At 43.3% G+C, this 25435-nt stretch overlaps 1 protein-coding gene across 2 annotated transcripts in view; it reads left to right on the forward strand.

Moving 5' to 3' along the window:
- The first annotated feature begins 563 nt into the window (after positions 1–563).
- Positions 564–25435, forward strand: part of LOC126428198 (uncharacterized) — a 386880-nt gene continuing 362008 nt past the window's right edge. For both annotated transcript variants that reach the window (XM_050090112.1, XM_050090111.1), the window contains exon 1: positions 564–612. The gene's annotated coding sequence lies outside the window, so the exon portion shown is untranslated. The remainder of the gene's footprint in view (positions 613–25435) is intronic.

Below are 25435 nucleotides of genomic sequence, written 5' to 3' on the forward strand. Positions count from 1 at the left end.
TCTGTACACGTACATCACATCTAACGATTTCTGTGGAATTCCGATTGTTTCCTTCGTGGTGCGCCGTTTTTGTGTCTTAGATTGTATAGTGAGTGTTAGACTCTTACACAGTTAACATAATGGTAATGATCTTTTAAAAATAATGTAGCTTCGTTATTGAAATGCGGTCGAACCCTTTTGTTTTTACGCCTCAGAAAATTCGATTTTAGGGGTCGAGGGGGTAATTAATCCTCAGATTGGGTACAACTGTCCCAGATGCTTAAATGTTGTGATCGATTCCAGTGGTCCCGAGCCAAACTGTACGTGGTCATTTCACACTTTTGGCGCGTTACGCGACCGCTGGCAGCTCCGGTCCGTCTGCGGTGAAAGAGCAAAGTGTGAACCGCCGCGGCGTTGTTTACAGCCGCCATGGGCGGGCCGTGTCAAGGCCGAGGGCGCGGCCGTTACGCGGACGCATCGACCGGCGTATCCTAGCGACCGGTCGATGTTGTGGCCGGCGCGGCGGCCGGTCGATTCGCGGACGACCGGAAGTGGGCCGCAGGCGGGCAGTCTCCAGCCGGCCTTCAGGCGACGCGGCGACGCACACCGCTGGAGAACGGGCGGACGCCGTAGGTCAGTAAGCGGCAGCCGGGCGGCGCTCTGGCGCTCGCTCCTGGACAGGGCTGGGAGCTCACACTAACGCCCCCCTCCCCCGCCCAAATACAGCAAAAAGTGCCGTCACCACAAATGTCTACAATCTTAATATAACAACAACAAAGAAACCCGACTGACAAAAACAGTCAATCACCCACAACACACGGTCAGATGTCAATCTAACTCTCTACATGTACGCACTGTCATCCAGTACATAAGTGATTACAGTTCTAATTCTCTGAAACAGGTAGAACGGTCGCCAGGGTGCATTAGAGTTGTTCGCATTTAGCATTTCTACGAGACCCAGAAGGGTATATAATGGTGACGAACAGTGTCAGATGTCGAACGATCACTGTGGTTGACGCCACGTACTGGTGCGACAGTCCTCAGAGAGTCTGAAAGCAGTCTGACGGCAGGACTCCGTTAGGCTGGTGGTGCGATGGTGCAGTATCCGGATTTGTGGTGCATTCAGATGTGACAGTTGCTCAGTGTCGGACTGCACAGGAATGTGAGGGCAGGCACACTCGCCGTGAAAGTTTCAGTCGGCCACACCTGACTGCCGCAAGGGAGGATCACCGTACTGTGCACCGAGCGCATCGCGACCCCTTCGTTGCGTCTGCTGTCTGTGGACGAGTGATTGTGTCATCCTGTACCACTGGCAGGCTAGTAGCAGCAGCCGGACTACACAATTCTCGTTCTGTGCACAGGCTGCCGTTGACACAACCACAGGAACAGCTGCATCTGGAGTCACATTCTATTCGTCAATGAATCACAGTTCTACCCAACCCGAATGGCCACTGTCAGTGAGTACGGTAGTAACCCGTGGAGAGGTTCCGTCATTCCAGTGTTTTGTATAGGCGCAGTGGTGTTACTCTTGGCGTTATTGTGTGGAGTGCCACCGTGTTTGACTTCTGGTCACAACTGGCAGTGACTGGAAGAACTCTGATGGCGCGATGGTACATCCCAGACATTGTGCGTCTCACGTGTTACCCCTCACGTGGCGCTATAGTGGTGCTATTTTTCGACACGACAGTAGTTCTCCACACACGGCACTTATCTCTAATAAATGTATGCACGGTGTTGAGGCACTCCCGTAGCCAGTAAGATCCCCAGATTTTTCCACAATATGTGATGTGTTGGACCAACTAGGAAGTCAACTCTGACTCAGTGGCAATATTCAGGACATCAAAGCTCATTTGGAACAGTTGTGGGCCAGCTCGCCTCACAGAAGGACATGACAGCATTTTGACACCTTCCCCAACAGAATCAGCTGAAGCACCCTGGCGAGAATTCTATCAAGTTCTTTCCAAATTTGACTAAGTGTAACATCACATATCCTCTCAGCCAGTGAAGCTTCATTCCGTTTCCTCCTCCCTTTCCAGGTGCTTCAGTTTATTTTTTCAGGCAGCCAGTGGATGAACGTTTTCAGCAAAATGTGCTTTTGGAGGGGAGTGGTCGAGTCCTAACTCCTTCTGCAGCTCTCGGATAATTGCCCATAATGCCAGCTGGTAGTGACCGCATGGTGCAGAGCTGGTCTGACGCCAGTCCTCTAAGGACTTCCGACTCGATCCGGTTCCACTGGAAGTGCAGGAACTTCTTAAAAGGACTGACTTCCGTTCGTATCAGTATCTAACGATACGAATATGTCGTGACAGTTGAAAATATGTGCCCTGAACATCCTGAGAGCAACAGCCTTAACCGTCAGGCTACCTCAACATGCCTCAAGTCCCTGACTCGGACTCTCACTGATGTATCCGCCTGTGATTTCCCAACACCGATATCTCAGCTCCTCTCAGCTGGTGTGTAGGCACAGCACAGAACAGCGCAACCGGAAGATCGGAGTCAGTGCAGCGCCGGGCTTCAGCCTGCCACGACCGATAAAATGAAATTAAGTAAATTCACCTAAATGAATTTAATGCATTGATGGTGGCACTGACACAGTGTTTGGGAGTCACACGTGGAAGCATCAGAGGCGTGAAACTTCAAATCTGACCCGCATGCGTACTCAGGGAGGCCGATGGTCGAGGCAGCTGCTCGCAGTTTGTAGGAAAACTGTGTCTGAGTAGCAACCCGGCACACATTTCCGGTTATTACGACATATTCAGACCCAGCGTAGCAGAAAGATCCTCACTGATATCATTTTAATTCAGTGCATTTTATCATTTCAGTTACTGGTGCATTTGTATACAAAAATCTCTATGTTAATGTTTAAAATATATGGATGAGGAAAAACGTCTAAAAATCTAATGCTGTCTTTCTAGTAGAGCTCCGAAATTCGTGGTGACGATTTAGGCATAAAATTATATTGATGTTTCATAGCATGTAGGTAGAGCTTGTTGTACATTGTAAGACAGTCCGCTTCAGTAGCTGAGTGGTCAGCACGACGGAATGTCCCGGCTGGGTCGGAGATTTTCTCCGGTCAGGCACTGGGTGTTGTATTGTCCTAATCATCATCAACTCATCCTCATCGACACACAAGTCACCGAAGTGGCGTCAGTTCAAAAGACTTGCGCCAGGCGAACGGTCTACCCGACAGGAGGCCCTAGCCACACGACATTTCATTTCATTCTAAGACAAAAGAGAAACCGACACACGACGGAGAAATTATCAGTATGGGACGGAAATTTGTAGACATGATGTATATGTACAGACAAACAAATGATCACAGTTTCAGAAAAACTGGATGATGTATTCAAGAAAAAGAGCTTCACAAACTGAGCAAGTTAATAACACGTTCATCCACATCCAGTCTTTATGCAGACAGTCATTCAGCTTGGCGCTAACTGACAGAGTTGTTGGATGTAGTGCTAAGGGACACCGTGCCAAATTCCGCGTCAAACTGTCAAAATCTAGACGTGGTTGCAGGACGCTGCCCATAATGCTCTGGCGACCTTGCTGGAAGACAAGCAGTGGAAACTCTCACCACGTGCATGTGGGCATTATCTTGTAAGCCCAGGACGGCTCGCAACAAAATGGGGCGTAGAATATCGTCAAGGTAACGCTGCGCTGACGGCACTCCAAGCTGTCGGACTGTGTAGGGGGCGACGGCCAGGTGGTACCCCACTGCTGCCCAGCAAGTCTCAAGGCCACCTCTTCACCGGTCATTGGGGCTCCGTCTGAAGGGGCGTTCGTCTCTGCTGCAGTCAATGAGATTCCAGGCATATTACGTAAAAGCTGTCTTAGATATGGCCACAAAGTAAATGCTTTTCTATTATTATTATTCTCTTTTTACTATTTTGGCTGGGTCACCCTGTGAAATGATTACTTTACTACTGTGGGAGGATAAAAGTAAAATAGAAAAGGTATCCAGGCGGAACTAATGGATCAAAATCTAAGTTTTGGCGACAGACAACGCTCTCAATCTAATTTTTTTTATTATTTTATTTTTATTTACACGTCAAGTTCCGTAGGACCAAATTGAGGAGCAACTCTCCAAGGTCATGGAACATGTCAGTACATGAACTTACAACATAAAAGTAATAACAGATAAAAGTAAATGTTCATGACCCTGAAAAAAGTCAGTCCATAAGTTTAAGTAAACGCTATCAGCAATACAATAAGAATCAGTTTAATTTTTCAAGGAACACCTCGACAGAATAGAAGGAGTGGCCCATGGGAAACTCTTCAGTTTCGATTTGAAAGCGCATGGATTACTGCTAAGATTTTTGAATTCGAGCGGCAGCTTATTGAAAATGGATGCAGCAGTATACTGCACACCTTTTTGCACAAGATTTAAGGAAATCCAATCCAAATGCAGGTTTGATTTCTGCCGAGTATTAACCGAGTGAAAGCTGTTTATTCTTTGGAATAAACTAATATTGGTAACAAGAAACGACAATAGGGAATATACATATTGAGAGGCCAATGTCAAAATACCCAGACTCGTGAACAGAGGTCGACAAGAGGTTCGTGAACTCCAACCACTTATTGTCCGAACCGCCCGTTTCTGAATCAAAAATATCCTTGTAGAATGGGAAGAGTTACCCCAAAATATAATACCATACGACATAAGTGAATGAAAATAAGGGAAGTAGACTAATTTACGTGTTGAAGTATCACTCACTTTTGATACCATTCAGATAGTAAAAATGGCAGTATTAAGTCTTTGAACAAGATACTGAACGCGGACTTTCCAAGACAGCTTACTATCTATCTGAACACTTAGAAATTCGAACTGTTCAGTTTCACTAATCATATGCCCTTTCTGTGAGATTAAAACGTCAGGTTTTGTTGAATTGTGTGTTAGAAATTGTAAAAATTGAGTCTTACTGTGATTTAACGTTACTTTATTTTCTACAAGCCATGAACTGAGGTCATGTACTGCACTATTTGAGACCGAGCCAACGTTGCACACTACATCCTTTACTAGCAAGCTAGTGTCATCAGCAGACAGAAATATTTTAAAGTTACCCTAATACTAGACGGCATATCATTTATATAAATAAGGAACAGGAGTGGCCCCAACAATGATCCCTGGGGCATCCCACACTTGACAGTACCCCACTCAGATCCCACATCACAGCCGTTATCAACATTGTGACTAATGACCTTTTGCTGCCTGTTGCTAAAGCAAGAGGTGAACCAATTGTGAGCTACTCCCCGTATTCCATAATGGTCCAACTTCTGAAGCAATATTTTGTGATCAACACAGCCAAATGCCTTAGTTAAATCAAAAAATATGCCAAGTGTTCGAAATTTTTTGTTTAGCCCATCCAGTACCTCGCAGAGAAAAGAGAATATAGCATTTTCAGTTGTTAAACGACTTCTAAATCCGAACTGTACATTTGATAGCAAATCGTGTGATATAAAATGATCAATTAACCTTACATACACAGCATTTTCAATAACATTTGCAAACACTGATATCATAGAAATAGGTCTAAAATTATCTACATTATCCCTTTCTCCCTTTTTATGAAGCAGCTTTACTATGAGTACTTTAATCGCTCAGGAAACTGACCATTCCTAAAGGAAAAATTACAAATATGGCTAAATACAGGGCTAACAAGTGCAGCACAGTACTTTAATATTCTGCTAGACACTCCATCATAACCATGAGAGTCCTTAGTCTTCAGTGATTTAATTATTGACTCAATCTCCCTCTTCTCTGTATCACAGAGGAGTATTTCAAACATCAATCTCGGAAAGGCATTTGCCAAGAAAGTTATATGATTTCCTGTAGAAACTAAATTTTTATTTAATTCACCAACAATGCTCAGAAAATTATTGTTAAATACTGTACATATATCTGATTTATCAGTAACAGATATATTTTTACTGCGAACTGACTTTATATCGTTGACCTTGTGCTGCTGACCAGACACTTTCTTCATAACTGACCATATGGTTTTAATTTTATCCTGTGAATTAGCTATTCTATTTGCATATCACATATATACTAATAACATTTTTAAGCACCTTACAATACTGTTTGTAATGGGCTACTGTAGCTTGAGTGTGACTACTTCTAACATTTTGATACAATTCCCGCTTTGTTCTACACGATATCCTTGTCCCACTAGTCAGCCACTCGTGCTCTCCATTACTGCTAGCACCCCATTTAGAATATTCTAATGGAAAGCAACTCTCAAAGAGCATGAGAACTGTGTTATGGAAAGCATTGTATTTACCATCTATATTATCAGCACTATAAACATCTTGCCACTCTTGTTCCTTGACATGTTTTAAAAAACTCTCTATGGCTGTTGGATTAACTTTCCTATATAGTTTGTAATTAAATATGACATTGGTTTCAGTACAAAAGCCTTTTAGTGTTAAAATTTGTGCATCATGGTCTGAAAGGCCTTTCACGCTTTTACTAACAGAATGCCTATCTAGTAATGAAGAATGAATAAAAATATTGTCTATGACTGTGCTACTGTTCCCCTGCACCCTAGTTGGGAAAAAACGCAGTTTGCATCAGATCATATGAATTTAGGAGATTTACCAACATCTTTTTTCTTCCACAATCATATACAAAATTAATATTGAAGTCACCACATATAACTACTTTCTGGTACTTCCTACAAAGTGAATCAAGAACCCTCTCTAGCTTAAGCAAAAATGCTCTGAAGTCGGAGTTAGGGGACCTATAAACAACAACAATTATAAGTTTAGTTTCATTAAATTCAACTAACGCTGCACAACTTCCAAGTATCTGTTCAGTGCAGTGTCATGATACATCTATGGACTCAAATGAAATACTGTTTTTTATGTACAGAGCCACTCCACCATCCCACAAGGAACTCCTTGAGAAACAGCCAGCTAATCTGTAGCCTGGTAAAGGAAACCTCTGAATTATCTAATTATTTAAGTGGTGCTCTGATATACCAATAATTTCAGAGTTAACGTCTATTGGCAGTTGGCTAACTTTATCTCTAATACCTCTTATATAAGGATCTGTTCGAGGTTTGTAACATAAAACATCTCGGCTTCTTCTAATTCCATTAAATAGATTTATTATCAAGCTAAGCTGATCTTGGTGGACACAAATCAGTAACTAAAACATTCCTCACTTGTCACAAAATAAAACGATAGCACATCAATACAAGGTAACTACAACTTTCTTAGTATGCATCGATGTTGACCACATCGCAAGGCACTGGGAAGGTTTGGATACTGCACGTGGTAACACATGGGAGCAGTATACAAACAGAAACACTCGCACGTTCGTTCATTCGTTAAACACACATGGTTAATGATATTCATCACTGTAAATAATGTTTAGAAGAACTATTGCGTTCACAGAAGAGAAGTGGGACCTCAGTAGTGGACACCTGGCAAACCACGAAAACTACATTAACCTGAAAATTACGTAAATGGCCAAAATTTGTCCACACATGTAGATATTCTTTTGAAGCAGAAATGTTAGTAGAGGTGAACGTTGTACCTTGAGCATAGTGTACCCAGGAACACATGATGTTTACTGGCCAGTGTTTTCAATCTAGTCACTGATTTTCTTTTGCAATAACTTCTAGTCTACAATGCGTTCAACTTGTAACTGGTGTTTAATTTGATTTCACTTACTGATTAGCGGTGTGTTGTACAGTAACAATGTAACAGATAGACTATTATATAGAGTAGTGGTAAGATATACTTAATGACAACAATTTTAAATTTCAATAGAATATTTGATAGTAGATACACAACCATGTACTCTGGAACATTTTTTCACATTTGGAAAAACTGTACTTTTCTAGAATAATTTTTGTAATTTCGGAAAAAGACACCAGCACGCAAAAAGTAAAAGTATCATTTAAAAATTGAATAACAAAATATATTAAACTTCTGTCACTGGGTTGGCTAGAGGGCAAAGTATGACAAGTGTTCCACTTTACAACATTCTCCCCTACTAGTCATCATTAATGAGAATACCAATCCGTGCAAAACCTGAGAAAAACGTGGATGTTCGTGGCATACACATAAACAACAAAGACTCATGTATTTATTACCACTAAAGGAACATTAATTCGTAAATTTATATGTATACTGAAAAACACTCAAGGCTGAAACTTTCATTTCTGATTTAAAAGCACAAGGCCTAATCCGTAGCACTGGCCCGTGTGGGAATTTCGGTCAACGAAGACGCAAACTTTCAAGTTCCCTGGCCGTCCTAACGGCAAATCCTTGAGCAAACGCCCGGCCTGTCGATACAGTTAAGCCTCTCTATCTTCCTGCCTCTACCCCCAAATTGGCAAAACGGTTATGGCAGACTGTATATGTTCGTCACCCATGAGAAACCCACTAGATGATCAAATAGAACCGTACATCAGGGGTTTAAACACATAATTAGGTCACAGGAAGAATTCGGGTACACAAAATATAGACGTAATAACTGTGAAAAACGTCTCTTCCCTTTTCTTCAGGTTTTTTATCGTCACATACATCCAGTTACATGTAACCAAACACAGAAATATTTCAACAGCGAGATTTAATTACATGAAATGGATCCATTTCAAGGTAAATGACCTGCCATAATATACCCGAAGAACAGAAATAGTTCTTTTTGTTTAAAGTGCATGTATTGAAATCGCACCGAATAGACTAGCTTAGGATAAACTGGTACGTCCTAGTCTGAACTAATTTTGCCTAGTCGGAACGCACGTCGCTGCATGTACAAACAGGGAATCCCCGAATCATCGCTGGCTAGCCCCTCGCGCCTCTCAACCGCTCTTTGCTCGCTCTGTTCTTTGTTTTGAACGGTATTTTGCATCGACGAGTGCGTTTAAAAGATTTTATTATAATCCTAGCATAATTATCGTGAGGCGTTTCATCATGGGTGAACCTTCGTGTAGAAGACTAGCCAATCAAAAGCTGTGGAGAGTAAAGTTTCTGGAGGAACTTTTGCAGAATGAAAACAAAAAGTCTTCTCATTGTAAAGTGTTATCAGTATACGAGTAGGCGGATTTGATTAAACAAGTAGAAGACGTGTAAAAGTATCATTATAAAAAAATAAGACTGAAACGCCGGCCGCAGTGGCCGAGGGGTTCTAGGCGCTACAGCCGGGAACCGCGCGACCGCTACGGTCGCAGCTTCGAATGCTGCCTCGGGCATGGATGTGTGTGCTGTCCTTAGGTTAGTTAGGTTTAAGTAGTTCTAAGTTCTAGGGGACTGATGACCTCAGAAGTTAAGTCCCATAGTGCTCAGAGCCATTTGAACCATTAAGACTGAAACGATTTGCTGTTTTGAAAATTGGTGATGTTAAAAAACTCATTGCACTGTGTGAAGGGACTTTATGATGTGATTGACGCAGCTCATGTAGCTGTGGGTCATGGTGGTCGTGATTGAATGTTAACAGAAACTTCAAAAAAAGTATGCCAATATCACAAAGGAAATGATATGCCTCTATTTATCAATGTGTGATGTTTGTCAATAAAAGAAGACAAAAAAGAAAAGAGGGCTAGTTTCAAAGCCAATTCTCCATTCGGAAATTAATAGCAGATGCCAAGCCGATTTGATTGATTTCGAAACACAACCAGACGGGACTTTAAAATTCATTCTAGTTAACCAAGACCATCTCACAAAATTTGCTCTCCTTCGTATGTAAACATCAAAGAGGGCTGAAGAAGTGGTTTATCATTTGAATGACATATTCCTAACTGCAGGGACGTCGTGCATTCTCAAATCTGATAACGACAGAGAATATGTCAATAATGTTATAAGTGAACTCGCAAAACTTTGGTCAGAACTGGAAATTATGTATGGAAAACCAAGGCACAGCCGAAGTCAGGTCTTTGGTGAACGTGCCAATCAAGTCATTGAAAATATGATAAGTTCTTGGTTCAAGGACAACAGTTCGAGGAAGTGGTAGGAAGGGTTAAGGTATGTCCAATTCACGAAAAATCGAGCTTACCACTCTGGCTTAAAACAATCACCTTACAAAGCATTATTTGGAGTCGAACCTAGAGCAGGACTTTCCACTTCCTCGTTGCCTCAAGAAATCATGAATGATATTCAGGATGAAGATGACCTAAAGAAGGCAATCGAAGATGACAGCAATACTGAAGAGTGGAAAGACAGTGATGATGATAACATTGACACAAACGACATTCAAATGCCAGAAAAATTGCGACAGAAAATTAAATTAAAAAAAAAAACAAGCTAAAAGAATAAAACCTTCCTCTGACAAATCCCATCCCAGCTGACATTGGAGACAACGTAACCATGCCTGTTCCAGCTGGAAATACAGTCAGAGGTGACCCTGGAAACATAATTGGAGTAACACTTCAAAAAACTGATGAAGGCCTCGACAAAGTTGGCACCAAAGGTGGCGTACTTTAAAAACATTATTTCAGGTATAAATTTATTAAAATTTTCCATAATTTTTGTAATAAAATATTAAAAAATATGTGTTTTAACTTCTTTTTTATTTTTTTAGAACTGATTTCGACGTCTGTATTCAGTTTTTGGATGTGGGAGATATTAACCGGGATATTAAAATATCTTTAAGGACTGCAGCCACAAAATATTCTGTCGGATCAGGGCGAGGCTCCGAGAAGCACAGCTGCATGGAACACTGTACAACAAACAAATGCAATTCTAAGAAAAACAAAGTACTCTGCAATTCTAAGTGCCACCGAAGTAAACCTTGTGAAAATAAGTAAATAAGCAAATTGCCGATAAGATGATTTCTGTGGATGGATATATGTAAGTTGATCTAGTGATAAATGAGAAATGATTAATTAGTGAATGAATAACTTTAATGAATCATTTTGACTATTTTATTTCTAGAATGCGATTTTCACTCTGCAGCGGAGTGTGCGCTGATATGAAAATTATTTCTATTCCTTTATTCAGTTTCGCTTTGAAAAGCTTATAGAAGATACAAACTAGGTGAAATTAGTTCAGGCTAGGACGTACTAGTTTATCCTAAAGCATGTAAATTCTAACTAGGATAAACTGATTCGACCTACGCTAAACTGTTTTATCCTATCGGTAACAGGATGAATGACTTTGACCTAGGCGAAACTAGTTATTCTATAATCGGGTTTGGCCGGTAATATATATATAATAAATAACTCGTTGCCTGGAAATAGACTATTACTGAACTGTGATAAAACATAGTACACGTAATTGTGTACTGTGCAAGACATAAACAAACCGTTAGAAATGAGATCAGTAAGTCACAGATCCTCTCACAATTTGTACTGAAAGAAGTATTTCAGGAAAGAAAATTGCATTTGCACACTATAAGTTTTCATTAACAGAGTGCCAGAGCGTTTCTTTAAGACTTGTTTCGTCAGTTGTCACATATGATTATAAAAACACGAGACTTTAAAATATTTTCAAAACATGTTCTGATCAAAATGGTGAAATTATTTAATTTACATCAGTAAATTCTCGAGATAAGATCTTAAAACATTCTTTAATAGAAAAAGGTATGCTTACTTCCGCAATAAATGAATGTGGATACATCTGTAAATTTGAAATTAACATTCGAAATATTTTTTTTTTACTGAACAGTCGCCTTATAATCCCATGGGAATCACTGCTCAGCAGAGTGAATTTTGCAAATCCAAAAACAACCATATAGTTTTACGCAAAATGTGAAATTTTATCAGATAAAAATTTCAGAAACGTGTGTATGTCACTTCCTCACACAAAAATCTTTTCTATAGACGAACTTCGGGTCTTATGAAAACCATCATTACGCATGCAGACGCGCAGACACAAATCCAAGAACTGAGAACAGATGGCTACGTGATCGAAGTGTATGTCACCCCTTCCAGCTGAGCTGTACCGATAAATACTTCAGCTCTAGAGAGAGGAGTTCTCAATTGTACGAAATCACGCTTCATCAAGTATACGAAAGAATAAAATTTTTTCAGGCTTCCAGCCATGTCAACTGCTTAGACACTGAAGAGCCAAAGAAACTGGTATAGGCATGCGTATTTAAATACAGAGATATGTAAACAGGCAGAATACGGCAGTCGGCAGTCGGCAACGCCTATATAAGACGACAAGTGTCTGGCGCAGTTGGTAGATCGGTTATTGCTGCTACAGCGGCAGGTTATCTAGATTTAAGTGAGTTTGAGCGTGGTTCTACAGTCGGCGCACAAGAAATGGGACACAGCGTCTTCAAGGTAGCGATGAAGTTGGGATTTTCCCGTACGACCATTTCACGAGTGTACCCTGAATATCAGGAATCCGGCAAAACATCAAATCTCCGACATCGCTGCGGCCGCGAAAGGATCCTGCAAGAACGGGACCAACGACGACTGAAGAGAACCGTTCAACGTGACAGAAGTGCAACCCTTCCGGAAATCGCTGCAAATTTTAGTGCTGGGGCACCAAGTGTCAGCGTGCGAACCATTGAAGCAAGCATAATCGATATGGGCTTTTGGAGCTGAGGGCCCACTCAGGTACCCTTGATGACACAAAGCTTTACGCCTCGCCTGGGCCCATCAACACCGACATTGGTCTGTTGATAACTGGGAAACATGTTGCCTGGTCGGAAGAGTCTCGTTTCAAATTGTATGGCGTAGACGGACGTGTACGGGTATGGAGACAACCTCGTGAATCCACGAACCTTGTATGTCATCACGGGACAGTTCAAGCTGGTGGAGGATCTGTAATGGTGTGAAGCGTGTGCAATTGGAATGATAAGGGACCCCTGATATGTCTAGTTACGACTCTGACGCGTGAAATGTACGTAACCATCCTGTCTGATAACCTGCATCCATTCGTGTCTCTTGTGGGTTCCGACGGACTTGGGCAATTCCAGCAGGACAATGCGACACCCAACGCGTGCAGAATTGCTACAGAGTGGCTCCAGGGACGCTCTTTTCAGTTTAAGCACTTCCTCTGGTCACCAAACTCCCCAGACATGAACATCATTGAGGTTATCTGGGATGCCTTGCAATGCGCTGTCAAGAGATCTCCAGTCCCCCGTACTCTTACGCATTTATGGACCACCGTGCAGGATTCATGGTGTCAGTTCCCTCCAGCACTACTTCAGACATTAGTCGGGTCAATGTCACATCGTGTTGCGGCACTTCTGCGTGCTCGCGGGGGACCTACACGATATTAGGCAGGTGTACCAGTTTCTTTGGGTCTGCAGCGTACAACCTCGAGCTTTCGGCCGCATGTACCTGTGCCATTGTCGAGTTCTGACGGAGTGCCCTATGGCTGTTGAGCTCTTTTTCACATACCGTCTGTACGAGTTGTGACTTAAAATGGTGTTCAGTCAACCGATGTGTAAAGCAATGTTTCTTGCCTGCACTGGATTTATTTATTTAGCATATAGCATAGTGCAACACATGAATTAATTTGATATAAATAGTCTAGATACGAACATTATGTATGCATATAAAACATAGAGGTCATATAAAAGCAGAGCAGATACGAAAATACATAAAATATATAGTATCGAAAAATATACAGGGAGATAACATTCATGTTTTATGGACTATAAGACAGTATGGACTGTGAGATGCACCTTAATTTTTTTTAAATACCATTGTTCTCATTTTTACTATTAGATTTGCGAAGCCAGAGTAAAAAATACGTTAGTTTATAATACCGAACTGACATTTGAAATCCCTGAAAATCATCATCATCTAGTTTCTGCCTTTGCATTCAGTCCATTATTTTCACATTTAGTCTTCTTCATTTTTTTCAGTTTTTCTTTACTGACCCTCCAATCGCGAATGGTTTTTTTATTGCTGGAGGACCGAAATGCTGTTCAGCTGCTCTTTTTCCACGTTCTTCTCCATATGCTACTACTTTCGATTTATAACCCACACTATATGAATACCTTCCACTTTTTTTCTATTACGAAAGTAGGTACTAACAAAATATTGATCTGTTACCAACAACACAAATCACTTTCAGTTCACTGGCACCGTAGACTGCACTGTCGCATCATAGGATAGACAGTGTTCTGGGTTTGTGATGGCGGGGCGGGGCGGGACTGAGACAGCGTTAGTGAGCTCGTGAGCCCCTGCAACTGATGTTCGTCGCATCGGCGCACAGCTGCTGCCAGCTGAATCCAGCATTGCCAGATAGAGATAAGTTTCCTGCGGCACTAATATATCACCAGTTTGTAGACCGGCAGGAAGTTTAAATCGAACCCTGGATGTCTTTATATTAATACTGAGTGTAAGACACACACGAATATTTGAGGCAATTTTTCGAAGAAAAAAGTGCGTCTTATGGTACGGCTTTGCTACAACCCGAACCGGCGTCAAACTTCTCGGGAGGTCGAGCGAAGAGTAGGGTCGAGTCGTCCTGTGGAGCGCCGGGGGGCTAATGAAACGTCATTCAGTTAACAATCGTTCATTGGTGGAAGTTTTATAATCAAGCCATATTCAGTTAACAATCGTTCATTGGTGAAAGTTTTATAACCACGCCGTATTCAGTTAACAATCGTTCATTGGTGAAAGTTTTATAATCGCGCCATATTCAGTTAACAATCGTTCATTGGTGAAAGTGTTATAAGTGCGCCGTATTCAGTTAACAATCGTTCATTGGTGAAAGTTTTATAATCGCGCCGTATTCAGTTAACAATCGTTCTTTGGTGAAAGTTTTATAATCCCGCCGTATTCAGTTAACAATCGTTCATTGGTGAAAATTTTATAATCGCGCCGTATTCAGTTAACAATCGTTCATTGGTGAAAGTTTTATAATCCCGCCGTATTCTCCCCGCCGCTGCTCGACAGCGCGAGGTGGCACGCCAGTGACCGGCGAGGAACCTGCCGAGTACAGGTCCTGGCGTCAGTGCCACAGGAGGACGCGGCGGCCGGGCACGGCTGTGGACGTCCGTCAGAGCCTCAGCATTCTCGACTGGTGAAGCGGCGCTCGAGCCCGGCTCCAGAAATCTGTTCGCCACTGTTTTTGAGACTGCGTGTAGGCGGAAGACACGAAGGACAGAACGAGAGGCGGTCCCAGCATACGAGCTCGTACTGCCCCACTGGCGAAGACACAGGCGCCCAGCTCCCAACTGGAACAGCTCACGTACAGGCAGATCGGTTCTTCAGCCCTGGAAGATTGGCCCGCCCCATCCCCCAGTCAGTCGCTGATGTGACGAGCTGGACTGCAGCTTGTAGAACAGAAGTCCTCTGCGTGGCCATATGGCTGTGGATTGGCAGCATTGGACTCCCAACTGGTGGTAGCTTGTAGACCCTTGTTGAATTCGCCACAGATCCTGCAACTTAACACAGCTGGTCTTCTGTCGGTATCAGTAATGCAGATATGGTGGTCTCACTCTGAAAATAAGCTTGAGGAGGGCGGAGGTTTCACAGCAGCTGACGATGTGATTCCATCCCTCCCCCTCCCCCTACTCCCCGCCCCCCACACCGGTGATCGAATGTGCTCTCGTTTTCTGAACCTTCCAGCGCTCTCGGCTGCTCTAGTGTTTAGCTTCACGGTTTCTGAGCTTTCATTTGTGCGAATTTCGCACCCTGAAAGGCATTCTTATGATATCTGTAGGTGGAGTTACTACATTTATCGTCATACAGAAGAGCATCCTGTGTATTCCACACTGTTAGCCAAAGTGCTCGATCCATTGTTCTTAGCTTCCCTCTCAGAAAGTCTCATGGAAAGAGCTCACAGTTTGTCTGCACTTCAGTCTTCCCATGTTGACATTTGGTTCAGACACTGTTGAGTAGCTGGCAGATGCCCTCCACTTGGCCACATGTCCGTCGATTCTTAACGAAATATTGTTTCTGCCCTTACTATTTTACTGTCTAACAGCTTGAGAGATGCTTGTGGCCGGTAGAATTAACTCAGTGGGCATGAAAACCCCCACAGAATCTTGTCCAAATGAAAATTTTCTCGTTTCTCGTGGTACGTTGACCCTTAAAATAATTTCACAGGTAATCTGACTTCGAGAATAATCTTAAAAGAGGCAAATTTTCTTACCGAAACAATTAATTGGGAATCTGAAATTATTCATTACTTCACAGTCCACAAATTCCTTATCAAATGAGCTAACATGTTATCCCCTAAACGTTTCTCACACAAGCAAACAAGTGTAAGGAGAGTGTCTGGCTGTTGCTCGTAGTCCACAGCGTACGCTCTCCACACAGGTGACGTGTTACATGGCTGATCTGAAGTTCTCGACATAAACTTGCCTTCGCGAACCTATAGTAAATAACCAAGAATATTGCAAGTAATCTTTCGCTTTTGAAAAATCTATGCACTGTAAGAACCATTCTCGTGAAAATGACGGTCATGCTCGTGCCACAAAATCGTAATTAGCTGTCGTTACAGTGCGATACCAATGACCCTAAACTCAAGTCTTTCTAAATAACCTTAATAGGAAGGTACTGTTGTTTTTAATCTGCTGAAGCATCGACATGTAAATATATGGAAGAGACGTTGTAATAACAGACGATTGACGAAAAGTCACAATATACAAATACTTTTACACCTAACGTCAGGCTTAATGACACAAGAACCACGTTGCAGACACAGCCACTATCAAAGACTTCAACCACAGAGTAGTTGTGTAACTAAGGAAATCTGACAAACCTTTAGTGAATCAAAACCCCGTCTGCTCGATTCGATTAGGAATTAAATATATCTTGTAAAAGCAAATGGAAACTGCCGCAGATTGATGGTAAGCGGTAGTCGCACTCTGCTGTTCGTAAACACCATGCGCTCTCTCCTTCTCAGACATGCTTATCATCGCAACATAACAAAATGTGCGCCACCAACTGCCACAACAAAGGTGAATAGAACAGAACGAAGGAAGATGTCTCCCCTTCGAATTTGCAAACCATATGGATAGTAATCGTACTTTCAATTCTCACAGTCTGAGACCTCACGTTCCTCAAAGATCTTAGTCAAGACAAACCAGTGCAGGAGGAGCAGAAGCGACTATATCGATAATCGATCGAGGTGCAGATGTTATAGCAAAGATTGCTTACAAATACAGACTTGTAAAATGTGGTACATGGAAGTTGGAAAATCATAACAGACGCCTTTCTGACTGAATGTCCACATTGCCGATATATTCTGGCGCCTTTTTGGTAGCGCGCACGAATCCTGAGGAGGGAGCAGTCAACGGTGTTGCTGTGTACCCAGCCGGCACTCCGCCACAGTTATTTACAAATAGTGCTTGTGCTGCAGACCCGGTGCCATTTACAAACAACCTGTTTACGCACCGATTGTTCCACGTACCACTAGAGTGCACCAGCCACATTTCCCTGTAGTATGCGCATCAGAAACAGTGGCGCAGCTATCGCGACTCGCCCACGTGCGATTGTCAACTCCTGCACGTATTCTTCTGCTGCTGGGCATTGAAGGTGCGGCAGTCTTCCAGCAGTCTGTTGCCGCCCAAGCGCTGGATGCACCAGCAACTTATCAGTTGGAACTACACCGAGACCACCTGTGCACTTTACATTTACACCGACGCACCGCACCACCGACGTGCCGCACCATCTCCATGTCACGGCATCATAAACGTGACTCGCGCTTTGAATGTCACTCCGATACCCACCATGCACTGGTATCCTTCAGTGGACTTGGTCTATGTTATTACTAATGACCATAGACAATCTTTTAGTTGTTCTCCACAGTTACTCTTTATTGTGAACTCTGTGCAGTGAAATAAGTGCAACCTGCGAACCATCATGTACTAATAAGATATTATGTGCAGCCTTACCACTCAGGACTCTACAATGGCGACGAGGATGAACGTGGCCGGGTCCAGCGCTCTGGCACACAGCTGCCGGGCTGCTTCACCCAGCTGTGGCAGCCTCTCTTCTCGAGAGTCGCATTGCTACACTTCACATGGTGAAGAGTCTCATTACTGCACCAGTGTACTCATATCGTCCGTCGTTTCAGCTGGTGACGAGGGTAAACGCTCTGCTGGCTCCAGCACCAGTGCCTGGTCTCGTTTGTCAACTGGCCACACCTACCCTACGAGCACACCCGACACTCGTGCGGAGATGGCCGGCCCTCCTCACGTGGGAGTTGGCCCCAGTTCCCAGCTGACAATGAGGCCACTGACCATCCACGCTGCGTTTCCACCTCACCCACTGTCCACATCCAGCTGCACTCGATCCTGCTCTGCAAGTTGGAGCCACAGTCGGCTCTTATCCCGAGGCTGCCGTTTCTCAATCACAGGTCCTCTGTCATCCGTACCCACTGCACCGTACCAATTTGCACCTTCGTCACGAAGGTGCAGCTGTGGCCAGACTACCTCGTGAGGGTGAAGCAATCCGGGACGCCGGTTGGCTCCACTGACACCATTCTGCTCTCGCTGCACTGAACCTCACCTGCCACCCACTCGCTGCCGCTTCTGGCTGCTGCTTCCACCCACCTACACCTACACTACAGGAATGCAACCGCCCGGCACCGAGGTTCCCACGTGTGTTCCCTCCTGCTGAGCTCGACACTGCTCTTCTGCTGCGGTGTCACAGCCACGGCTTGCCATCTTCACACAGCACCGTGACGACTCTACTGCCCTTTGCTCCTGATGCTCCTCGTCTTCGCCTCTGTGCAGCTGTGGCTGGCCTCCTTTAAAGGGTAGTGTAACATCTCTTTTGTCAGTGTGAATGCAGTCTGCAGTACCAGTGCCATTCTCTGGTAACACTCCCACTGACTCCAATACTGCCCGAACTCAATTGTGCCCAACGTTGACCTTTCGCTCCACACTGCCACTTCAGGCCCACGCAGCCACGATCGACCTCTTCACCTCGGCACAGTGCTTCTTCCAGGCAACGTGCATCCTTTCTTTACCTTTCTGCAGTGTTTGCATTTCTGTGCGCCACATACAAGATGTGGCGACGTCTCTCCTGCCACCTATGGCTTCTCTTCAGCCAGTCGTTTCTGTGCTCCAAATGCGTACCACGGAGATATTCGTCCCGCCACCCCTGGCCTTCCTTCTGCCAGCCCCTTCTGTGCTTCAAACGCAAACCACATCAGTGACACCCCTGCTGCTTGTGGCCTCGCTTCAGCCACCCTCCTTCTGTGCTCCTGCACGCACCACACTTCGCAAAGACTATCTTCTGCTCTGTTTGCTTTTCTCCTGCAGCACCTTTCCTGTTCCTCTTCTCGGCACCACTCTGTTTTCCCAGAGCCACCCTACACCCAAACACACTGGCATACAGTAACGCACACTGACACACTTCTCACACACTTCACTATTCTTGTACCACACCCTTCACACTTTCCACGTGCCCTCAATTTCTCTACTTTCTCTCAACCAGTGATCGTACCCACACGTTTCGTCAGTGCCCACTGACACCACAGCTGCCACTGGAACTGCTGCACTTCTGGCACCACACTGGTCTCCCAGTGCTGCCAGCACCCAACGAAATCGCTTTCTGTCTCAGCAGCATCGCTCTTACTGGGCCTCCTTTGGTCAAGCCTCGCCTCCCAGTGCCCACCTCCCTCCCCACATCTAGTACTGCCACCATCCCTTCAGCCAATGGCCCCTTCACACTTCACACTGTGGCATCATATCGTGTGCCTCCACGGGCCACTGGTCAGCTCACACTTGTTTGCACTCCATGTCCCAGTGACTCTCCTGCATTTTGCAACCCTGCCCAGTTCATCCACTCCCTTGGCACCAACAGCATAACATCCTTGGGTCCCCAGTTCCTAGGGCTGGGTTGCATCCAGTGTGCACTCCGATCTCCCTTGGACTGCACCACTCTTTGTTGCAGGTTTCACCATCTTCCCTCACAGGAGAAGGGCTGCAGATTCCACAGCTAGCATCTACGGTCTTCTCCATCTCTTTCTTAAGGGGGAAGGGGTGTTGTGTTCCACGGGACATGTCCGCGACAATGCTTCGACCCTGTGGATTTGGCCTTCGCGCTTCTGCTGAGGTTATTTACAAATAGCACATCAGCATCGAATGCTGCAGATGTGGTATCATTTATGAACAATCTATTTACGTACCGATTGTTGCAGGCACTACTAGCGGGTACCAGCCATGTTCATGAGCAGCATAATATGCGATTGTCAACTTCCATCTGTATCCTTCCACCTGTTGGGTACTTAAGGCATGGAAATTCTCAAGCAGGAGCATTCACTCACCCGGTCAGTTCATGGCCAGGCACTGGACCAGCAGCTTGTTAGTCAAAACTGCAATGTCACCAGCCCTGCAGTTCACATCTACACCACCTAGCTATACCACAATGTGCCAACAGCACTTGCTGAGGATGCCGACCTCCTGATGGGAAGGCCTGCCTCCACGAGTGGCAATGGTAGGTGCCACAGCACTTGCACGACTGTAGATGGGAGAGGGTTGTATCAAACAGTTCATGACCCAGTACTCCAGGACAGGAACTGAGGCTGGTGCTGGGTGAGCCTTTGAGTGGCCTACTAGTAAAGCAGCACCAAGTGCTAGAAGGTGGGCTCACTGCTGGAGGATGGTGCTGTGGCGGCAGCTGGCTAGGCTCGTACAGGCTGTTTGCTGACCTACGGGGGAACAGTGGATGATGGGCTGCTAATATTTCTAAGAACGCGCACTCAGAGCTCTCTGTATGAGACAGGAGCACATTGGTTGTGCCAATACACCACACCTGGTCATGTTCCTGGCAACATTTCAAGACCTCGTATGAGGTAACTGCTTGGACTGTTGATTAAGGCTCCTACCTTAAACACTGCACTGGCAGGTTTATGGTGCCACTCTTGATCTGTCTTACAGTCCTGTTGTGTTAATCAACATGCCAACATCATGTGCCCACCAGCTGCCTCTGGTTTCTGCAGTGCTACACTGCCACAGTTGCACAGAACAGCTGAAAAATAATGCCCCCCCCCCCTTGGAAGAACTGGGACACCTGCCCCCCCAGTTCTCAACCCTGTATTGGTCTGCAACAGATCTTGACATCCATGGATGTACTATATTTACAAAAATTTTCACTCTGCAAGAGCTAAGTTTGGGCTGCAAATTTCCTCCCCAATGTTCAGTTCATTAGAGCATTACTTACAACTACAATATTGCCCGTTTGTCCCACTCATTGACGTTCATAAGAATATACAACACAATCTAAAACTACTAGCATCTCACTAGCCATATCATCTCGACAGCTTTCTGTCTACTGCTTAACACCTCACCACACTGTCAAGGTCCTCATGCTCTGCTCCACAACCTTAGAGCCTCTTAAAGACTAGGGAATGTATTTCTTACTATCAGACACATTAAAATGCTAGAATACAACAATTATCTTTTACTTCCACTTCCCACTTACAACTACTAATGTTAGTGAAAAATTCTGCCTCGTTTAATAACATACGCTGAACAAACCACCTTTAATTGAAGATCGTCCTGCTCCATTAAACTCTTGAGCTTCACATCACTTGTCTGTCTGGTGGTTCTTTAGTTAGTGGTTTTGGAACATCTCTCAGAACTCTGTCCTGAGAACAGTTCCCCTTATGTTTCTTAGTAAACATATTTCCAAACCTACCATCCCACATGAATAACGTACAGTATTACACTTGTAACCTCCCCCTCACTTATCGACCTTAATGACAGCGGAAAATTAAACCGCGTGTACCTAATGGAAATTTGGGAAAAGCAATCGTCACCGAAGTTAATCTGTCAGTAAAGAGGGAGGAAAGGGCTACATCTAAATGAAAGGAAAAATGCAAATGAAACTGGTGGAAATTAATTTTGAAAAGGGGTAAAGTTAATAAAGAAAGTAAATGTGTGGCCGTTATGTTAACAATTAACTAGCGGTAATTAGATATTTGAGATTTGGGGGAAATTACGGTCGCCAGTCCTATGGACAACTACTATAGTAACTGAAAAAGAAAGGTTATTACACACATAATTAGCACTAGAAGCGTGGCAACTGAAGGTTGACACGTGTAGTGTGAAAACTGAAAGTCCATCAGAAGTAATAAATTTCGCTACACTCTGACTTAATTTAGCAAAAGAATTAATAAAACCGGAAAATTGAAAGTTAATTTAGTGACTGAAATTAATAGTGAGCTTTGTTTCTGAAGCACATCGAAATTCAGTAAAATACGGTTAGTCTTGGGCTACCTCAACAATCATTTCAAAAGCTACTTGAATCTACGAAATTTAGAAATAAGAGATTTAACTTTGAACTTGAATTAAATGATTCTGAACAATTAACAATAGTAAAATTTAGTACGTACCAAGCTGAGCTGCAGTCACAGGTAAGCTAAAATACGGTAACAAAACTCACACTCTTAATTTGTGCTTGTGTCATTTAAATATTGTAGCCAGCTATGAATACCTTAATTGAACTTCGAAATTAGAGCAGTGAAATGGAGCGATATTACTTTAATGCTTGCGTCTGAATTTCAACGACACTTGGGTTCTTTTCGGAAAAGGAAGGGACCCTGCTTGGTAATGCAATTGGGACAATGAGCAACAAAGGTTCATGCTAAGTTGCTGTAATTTTGTGATGCAACAATTTTAAAAGCTGAGGTCTGCCATACAGTTCTAAAACTTTACGTGCTTCCAGTCTTCCTTGTTGGTTGATTGAAGGTTTGAAGCCGTCGATCGAGGAGGTGGCGACAGTCACTCATTGTCGGCCGTCGCTGTTGCAGAAGCTGGATGTTGGCGCGCCTTCTTCTCGACACGGTCACCAGGCGTAACGGGCTCTTGATGTGCGCCAGCTAATGCTTCCCATCCGCGACACCGTGTCAGATACTATCATAGCAAGTCGAGCGCAATTACATGCTGCCAAACCCCGAAAGCGCGGCAACTCGCGGGAGCGTCACACAACACACCTGCTCAACCGCATTACTCTAGCCAGACTCTCCTCTGCCCGCGCTCCACGCGGCCGAGTTCACACTACCAAAGATCCTAAACACTTTGGTTCTCCACACGACCTATCGATGTAATCGTTCGATAGCATAGTTTTCCCTAGGCAAGAACCAGCGTAAAAATACAAATAGTATTTACAAAACAAACCAATTATACATCGACATAGATGGATAAATATATATATATATACAAATACTAAAACAATTACAATATATAAAGGTACAGAAATGTCATATATTCAGGCAACAAAATAAGGAAAAAATTTATAGTACAATAGATGGAAATAGGAGGATATGCATTTCCGGCGTTACACGTGCCCCACATTGTCTGAGGATGTTCGTGTAACCTAAACAGACTCAGAAAATGTCCCAAAAAAAAAAAAAAAAAAAAAACAGCGGAAATGCATATGCTCAAAACATCAACAAAATTTAGCATTCGTCTAATTAACCATAAACCAATTTTTAGACCATAATAATTGAGTGGAGACACTCGTAATCTTATTCCACTCTGTCATCTTACACAAAAGAAAACAGGTTGACAACATCAAAATTCGTAGAAAACATAGAAAATGATTTAGCTATCCAAAAAATCAAAATTCCTAACAGTATCAAGAAATGGAATACTATTTACAAAATTAATCAGAGTACATGGTCATAAAAAAACAGGTATATCAAAATATGCAAATTAATAATTAATTACAAAGAATACACATTTTATATAACCTTTTCATAGTTAATACTCTCGCCATGAGAGTCCACTCAACGCTAAACAAGAAAATAATATACAGCAGATTGACAAAAACATAAGTATTGACAGCAGAATTCTTTCACATCAGCTGTCCGGGAAGAAAAACAACTCCGCTTTCCGTACCCGCAAGTACAAAGAATGCCGAGAGCGGCACAAGAGCCGCCAGCGGCTCCGCCTCGCCAGTATTGTTGCGCCCGCCTGTGCGGCACGCTTGGTCTCACTCGCCCTTGGAACAGCACTTCCAGAACGTTCGTTTCACTGAATTCTTTAGGAAAAACTCACTGCCGAGTAATCTCAAGGAGTCTATTAACATTATCACAGTGGATAACTCAAGACTGTCCATCATACGCATGTACTAGCCTGAAACTTAAAACAGCGTCTAAGTACATCGGCAATGACTAGTAAATCACATATTTATGAAATCTTACAGCTAGTTACAAAATCATATTTACATTCCTTAATCTACTGTGACTCAGCTGAAAACTTAAAATAGCAGCTTGGATTTTTCAATTGATAAATAATCACTCTCTCTTAATCATTTCATCGAAATTAATTACTTATTAATTACAACTTCTTTAATGACCTCTTGGTCAGGCAAAAGCATGGCAATCTAGCAAATCGTAAATATTACACTCTATATTTACATACTGTACAAATTACCCATTCTGTGGTATTCATCAATCTTAGGTTGGTACAATTTCAAGTCTATAGTGTTCCGTATACCTAATAGTTTTTCAGAGCTTGGATACTCTAAGCAATAAGCATTTGTGTGAGGTATACCAATGACTTCAAATGGTTCATTATAAACAAACTTAAATTTAGAGATTTCATTGTCTATCTCGCTCGATTTCTCATGAGCTTTTACAAGTACTAAGTCTCCGATTGCAAACTTAGCAAAACGCGCTTTAGCGTCATGACGACTTATGCGAGCATAGGCTTTGAGCTTCATTATTTCTCGCAAACGATCTTTTTTCACACCAATACTAATGTCAATCCGTGGAGGGTATTTGATTATCTCTTCCACTAAACTTTTACTTCTGTCATCTAACAGGATTTCCTCTCGAGAAAATACCGTAGATTCATGTCTCAAGGTGTTCATAATTCTCTTAAATTCTGCTACATATGTGCCCCATGTCCTATGGTTGTGGTGGCAATAGGTACGGCAAAGTCGGCCTAGCTCGCGCAGGCCTCGTCTCTGTTCGTGTGTTACGTCTGACGCACCATCTACAATACTTTCCAATTCACTTGCTACACTATTGTCAATGCCGAGATTCCTCACATTACAGTAGTTCAAATTCATACGTATGTCAATAGCATCCGGCCAGTTAACAATGTGTATAGGCTGGTATTGCCTATCCACTCCGTCTCCTGCCTCGTTAAAACTAACTACTATTGTTTTATCTTGTGACGTACATGTCAAAGTTTTACTTTCGCAATTAATCACTGCACGGTACTTTAATAGCCAGTCTAACCCGATAATTACTTTTGTAGTTAAGTCTGGCACGACGACAAACTCTTGTTCAAATCGAGCCCCACATATCTCGAAGTGGACAAAAATCTGTTTTGTGACCGGTTTACTGGCCTTCCCAGTAGCACCGATAATTTTCACTCCTGTTACTGGCATAACTACGATGCCAGGTCTGTCTTTCAGTAACTGAAATATTTTTCCAGATACAGCACTCAGTTCTGCACTGGTGCCAATCAACACGTTTAGTTGTAGGCCGTGCATATTAACAGACACTACTATCTGTCTACACTTATCCTCGACTGTTTCTTTATTTTCTCACAATAAATCCTCGTCTATATCCAGGTCATTCCAGAAAAAACCATCCGGCTTTGATCGTAAATCCGGCTTATCTG

This window comes from Schistocerca serialis, chromosome 12 (assembly GCF_023864345.2).
Source record: "Schistocerca serialis cubense isolate TAMUIC-IGC-003099 chromosome 12, iqSchSeri2.2, whole genome shotgun sequence".
NCBI classification, from domain to species: Eukaryota; Metazoa; Arthropoda; class Insecta; order Orthoptera; family Acrididae; genus Schistocerca; species Schistocerca serialis.